This window comes from Octopus bimaculoides, chromosome 2, assembly GCF_001194135.2.
Source record: "Octopus bimaculoides isolate UCB-OBI-ISO-001 chromosome 2, ASM119413v2, whole genome shotgun sequence".
NCBI classification, from domain to species: domain Eukaryota; kingdom Metazoa; phylum Mollusca; class Cephalopoda; order Octopoda; family Octopodidae; genus Octopus; species Octopus bimaculoides.
The window spans coordinates 8,066,055-8,071,850 of NC_068982.1; the positions used below are offsets into that span (position 1 = coordinate 8,066,055).

The window sequence follows — 5,796 nt, forward strand, 5'->3', positions numbered from 1 at the left end:
ATATATATATACATATATATATATATATATATATATATACATACAAGGGGATTCTTTCAGTTTCCATCTACCAAATCCACTCATAAGGCTTTGGTCAGCCTGAGGCTCTACTAGAAGACACTTGCCCAAGGTGCCACACAGTGGGACTGAACCTGGAACCATGTGTTTGAGAAGCAAGCTTCTTTAATAACAGTTTTAGTAGATAAGAATGTTATCCTTTATTTAGAATTAATAGTTCTACAGTAAGGCCAGTTCAGTATTGCTTGTTAAACCAGATGAAATGTTGGGTAAAAGTAATCATATGCATATGCTTCTAAGCTGAAGCTAATAGTCTTAAAAACATTTTCATTCTAATAAAACATACTCTTGTTTCACCAAAATATAGTAGTTAAAAGTTCAGGTCCTTAAAGATAATACTATTTGGTTAAGATGAAAATAATCTAGCCAAACAGGGATTGTAGCCTCTGCTTCAAGGAATATGTGCCATGGCTTAAAACGTAAGTATTGATTTGAAATCAGATATCTAGTAACATTAGTTGTTACTATGCAGAGTTTGGTTCATATTACAAGGTGTAGTCAAAAAGTATCCAATTTTGATTGTTTTTTTGCACAAGATAATAATATGTGAGCAAAATCCACATGGGTATTAGGTGACCCCGTTCTTCCTGAGTATGTGCAAAAATTTTCGTGTCTGTAGGTCGCACCATTTGCCTGCAGTGACGCGTTGAGTACAGACGTGAAGAGTGTGCTGTGCAATTTTTCTTTTTGTGTCAAGATGACCGAACACATTGAGCAAAGATATTCTATCAAATTCTGCCAAAAACTTGGTGATACAAAAACCCAAACTGTCAAGAAGATTCAGAAGGCTTTTGGAGATGATGTTATGGGAGAAAACACAAATAAAAGAGTGGTAAATGAGATAGCCACACATCAGTGACAGTGAACCACATTATGGCAGACCAATGACTAGCAGAAACGATGAAATGATTGCAAATGTTTGAGGAATAGTCTATGAAGACCATCGTGTGACTATTGAGGAGATTGTTGCCGAAGATGGAATCAGCCATGGGTCAGTTCAGTTAGTTCATTCCGCCCATGTTGTCCAAGCATTCGTCGTCAAGCAAAACACACCACTTTGTTCATCGGGATTCCTACTGCCCAGACTTGGCTCCGTGTGGCTTGGCTATTCCCAAAGCTAAAGACAAACACTGAAAGGGAGAAGATTTGAGTCAACAAAGGACATTAAGCAAAATTTGATGGCACAGCTCTACAGCATCCCAAAAAGTGATTTCCAGAAATGTTCCCAGCAGCAGCAGGAACGCTGGCAGAAGTGTGTAGACCCCAAAGGCAAATACTTTAAAGGAGACTAAACCAAAAGGTGTGTTTTTTAATATTACTTGTTTTCTGGCCAAAGGTTGGATACTTTTGACTACACCTCATATTTTGACTCCATTCATTTAGTTTTTGAGTAGGTAAGAAGTCAACTTTGCTTTGCATCCCTCTGGAGCCAATAACATAAAGTGCCAGTTAAGAACTGGGGTTGATACTATCAAATTATCCTTCCCCTCGAAATTGTTGGCCTTGTGCCCAAATAAGAAACCATTATTATTATTATTATTATTATTGAGTGAGAGAGCAGTGCATGCCATCAAAGTGACACTGGGATAAAATATACGAAGCCTAATATATCCGTCATGACTACCCATCTGATAAGAGTACACTAAGCACATGCACTTGCCTCACAGCCATATATGCGCGACATGGTTATCTCATGTCAAGATAAACAGCGCATGACCTTGCAGGTGGGGGTCCAGTTAGAATTTCCTACAGGTCAAGTAGCCTGTCCAACTCAAAAGGTCTCTTAATAAGGGTCGTCTAAGGACTTTGAATAAAACACCAATATTTCCAGAGGTGAATTATCCAAACCCCAAAGAATTCCTCTCAACACATGGCTATGATGCTCCCCCACTACTTCTGCTGGTGATCAGAAATGCACATATCGTCAGCCACCAAGGGACATGCTCAACTGGTTAAGGTCAAGCAACTGACAAGCAAATCTGTGGTGTTGAGCAGAATATTTGCTGTTGCCCATCTTTTATACCAAGACAAGGCAATGTACACGATAACACTTCCAATCAGTTAAGATCAGAAGCCATTATTATATTTGTCAATATTATTATTACTACCAAGTCTGTCCATCTACGATGAAGGCATAAAATAAGGGAGGAAAATCATAACAACAGTATCTATTGAAAAATGTGTAAATGGATTTTAATATCAATATGACTACAAAACTTCTTTGTAGATGATATTTTATGTGTGGTCGACACTAATTTTCAAATTACTGGAGTCCGTTGCTCTACTCATAGCGATGTATAACTGGCCATATGCAAACATTGGAGTGGGTAAAAATACACCTACACAATCTAAAGCCTGGTCCTGTGCTTTGTTTGTTGGGCATGAGAATGCCAGTTTTATAGTAAACTGCCTGCACCTTAATTGGAACGGAAACCGGTTATCGGTTGGTATAAGGGGTATCAACAGAACGAACAAGTGTTTACCATTGTGGGTAAACACCTTCTTCGATAACATTGCTTTGATAACATTGGAATTTAGTTCTGCTACCATGTGTCTTGTTCCATTGCAGTGTCAATTGACTGGATCAAAATTCTTAAAGAGCATTATCAGACAGTTTTTTTTGTCAATTTTATTTTATGGAGTGGCAATTCTGATGGATTTAAGTTGTTCAAGAAATCTTGTGGGTGCTGGTGGTAGTTTTCGTCATTTATTGCAGGGGTTTTCAAACTGTGGTCCACGGACCACAGGGGGTCCGCAAGGACAAGACAGGGGGTCCGTGGACAGCAAATACTTTTTATGGGCAATTTGATTTTATATATGTTTCTTAAATCGAAATCTTTTAATTGACAATAAACCTATTTGTTAAATACTGTTAAATAAATAAATGTTAAAATATATGTTATTTTAAGCAAATATTTATGTATAAATTTCATAAGCATTTATAAGGGGGTCCCTAAGGTAAAACCTGAAATATAGAGGGGTCCGCAAGTCAAAAAGTTTGAAAACCCCTTATCTATTGTATCCAAATTACAGTACTCTCGACTTTCTTCAGGGAAGTTGCTAATCATGTGTTCATTCACACTGTTTACCACTTCATTGGTTGAGGCGATGACAGCTCGTGAACAATGCCATGATGCGATTTTGGGATCTTTCTCTCAAATCATTAAAGACAAACTTGCACGTTTCAGAAATAGATGTACAAAATCTGGCCTAATTTGAATCACATTCCTCAGTGGGTCGGAGAATGAACGTTGTCCGGAACTGATGGCGCTTAAATAGGTTGCGAAAGTTGCATTTGAAGAATTTCGTACCCTCATGTTTTTCTTTAGACTCCATCACAGATTTCCAGATATACAATGTTTTCAAGGTGGCTTGCACTATTTGGGCTCGACTATCCCGTTTAACAACAGGTAGAATCTACTTCCAATCGACTGCAAAAAGAACACATACTCCTCCAAACAGGGATTCGTTCGCTCTGATATCGCGTAGGGAATGATCCAACCATTCGTAAATGAGCTTGTCGCCTTGGCTCACTTCATTGACTATTATTAGATTGGTCATTCTGAAGAGTTGCGTAGTTGCATCTTGAGATGACACATTGCAGTAGGGCGGTGGTGTTATGTTTAGGGGCACTTTGAACCGAGAATGAAATGTCTGGCTCTTGGGCAGCAATGTTCCCGCAATCCCAGAGAGAGCTGTGGCGAGTATGATTTTTTTCTCTGAATGTAGAAAATCTATGATGGCATTGATAAGATATGCTTTGTTAGTTCCACCACTCGTGCTCAAGGCGAAAACCTTGTTTTCCTGTCGTTGTAAAACTGAGTTTACAACCATATCAAAGTCGTGCTTTTGGTCAGTATTTAGAGTATTGTAGACGTTAGTAGACACTATTCGAAGACTTTCCGAGTCATAGTTATATTCTTTGGCGATAATCTCTGGCATCAGTTAACTGGTTTCGTTATATTTAGGTTGAGGCAGCTGGAAATCTCGAACCTTTCCTAGTAGTCCTACCAATTCCTTACTTCCGTTTCCAGCTCATATTGGTGCGGAATGAAGGAAAATTTAATAAAGCATTACACAACTTTATGCATACAATCGTTATTGACAAAGTTCATAATGTTTAGAGATAAGCCAGAGCCATCACAATCATTCCTTAACAAAGTTTATGACAAAATTCAGAGAAGGTTTACTTCCCTTCGCTGCTTTGATTAGAAGTTATCTCCCCTTAATATATTTTTAACCCCCTGTGTTACAGTTGGCAATACCAGGCTTTGCAGCTGAGGCAACATGGTCGGAGTAGGTTGAGTGGAACTAAAAATGTGGAAGGGGATGACCTAATATCTTTTTTGCTTAGCTTTCTTATTGATATGAATAAAACATAGATTCAATATAAGACTTCAATTGAGATTTTAAACTTTTATTCACAATGCACCTTCCATCTCAGTTCGAGCATAAATTTTTAAATAATATCTGGTATGGTTTTAAAATCATCATCATCATCATCACCCATTAACATCTGTATTCCATTCTGGCCTGCAGGAGAGCTGTACCAGGCTCCATTTCTTTGTTTTAGCATAATTTCTATGGCTGGATGCCAACCATTTTGCAGAGTGTGCTGGTTGCTTTTTGTGGCACCAACACAGGTGCTTTTTATGTAGCATTGGCACAGGGCTCTTGGAGGTCAGTCCTCTTCAGCAGGAAGAGTGGCTTTAACATTTCTACGGAGGAAGACTGGACTTATTGAGTTCAGTAAAGCATCAGAAGTCATCTCCATAAGGTTCAGTGTTCTGAGATGGTCCTTCAGTACTTTGTCTCATGTCTTCCTAAGTACCCCATTTCCATGAGTCCCATCCCCTCTGAGTGAATGGCACTTCTTTATGGAGCTGTCTACATCCATGCACATTACATGACCACACCAGCGCAGTTTCCTCTCTTAAAGCCTGCATCTAATTCCTCTTATGCCTAACTTTTCTCCCAACATACTAGTACTCTGTCGCACATGTACACTTATATTGCACATCAAGTAGAGCATACTAGTCTCATTGCTCTCTAGCTTTCACATGTCCTCTGCATTCTGGGCCCACATCTCGCTACCATGTAGAACTGCTGTTTGTATACATGCATCATACAATTTTCCTTTCACTTGGAGAAAAGAGACATTTGGTTCCCAACAGAGGTAAAAGCACTCTGAATAGTCTATGTCCTATTCTTATTCTAGCTATTACTGTACATCATCGATATACGAACACTACTTTTTAAAAGCACTACATTTTAACTCCATTCAGAAATGAATTTATAAAGTTGTTATTTAAAATATTAATGATAAGAATTAAAATATTAATGATAAGAATAAAAGGACATTAAATAAAATATTTTAAAAATTCTAACGTAGAAGGTGTTTATAAGCCATTTAAAATAACACACAAAAGCCGTCAGATTCACTTCAACATTTAAATTTAATTTGTCAAAATATTTTCATCGCTTTGAGACCGCGACCTTTTCACTGACAAAATTCCGTACTGCATGTCAATCACCAGATGCAGCACAGAATTTTGTTAGTGAACAGGTCCCAGTCTCAAAGCGACGAAAATGTTTTGACAAATTAAAATTAAATATTGAAATGAATCAAACGGTTTTTGTGTGTTTTTAAATGGCTTATAAACACCTTCCACGCTGCAATTGTTTTTGTTTTCAGCACAGATCAGGCCACGTGCTATG

General features: G+C 38.0%; 1 protein-coding gene across 1 annotated transcript in view; it reads right to left on the bottom strand.

The window, feature by feature from the left end:
* The window catches only part of LOC106867733 (SCO-spondin), a 133,446-nt gene that overhangs the window by 77,082 nt on the left and 50,568 nt on the right, over positions 1 to 5,796 (bottom strand). The window lies entirely within an intron of this gene.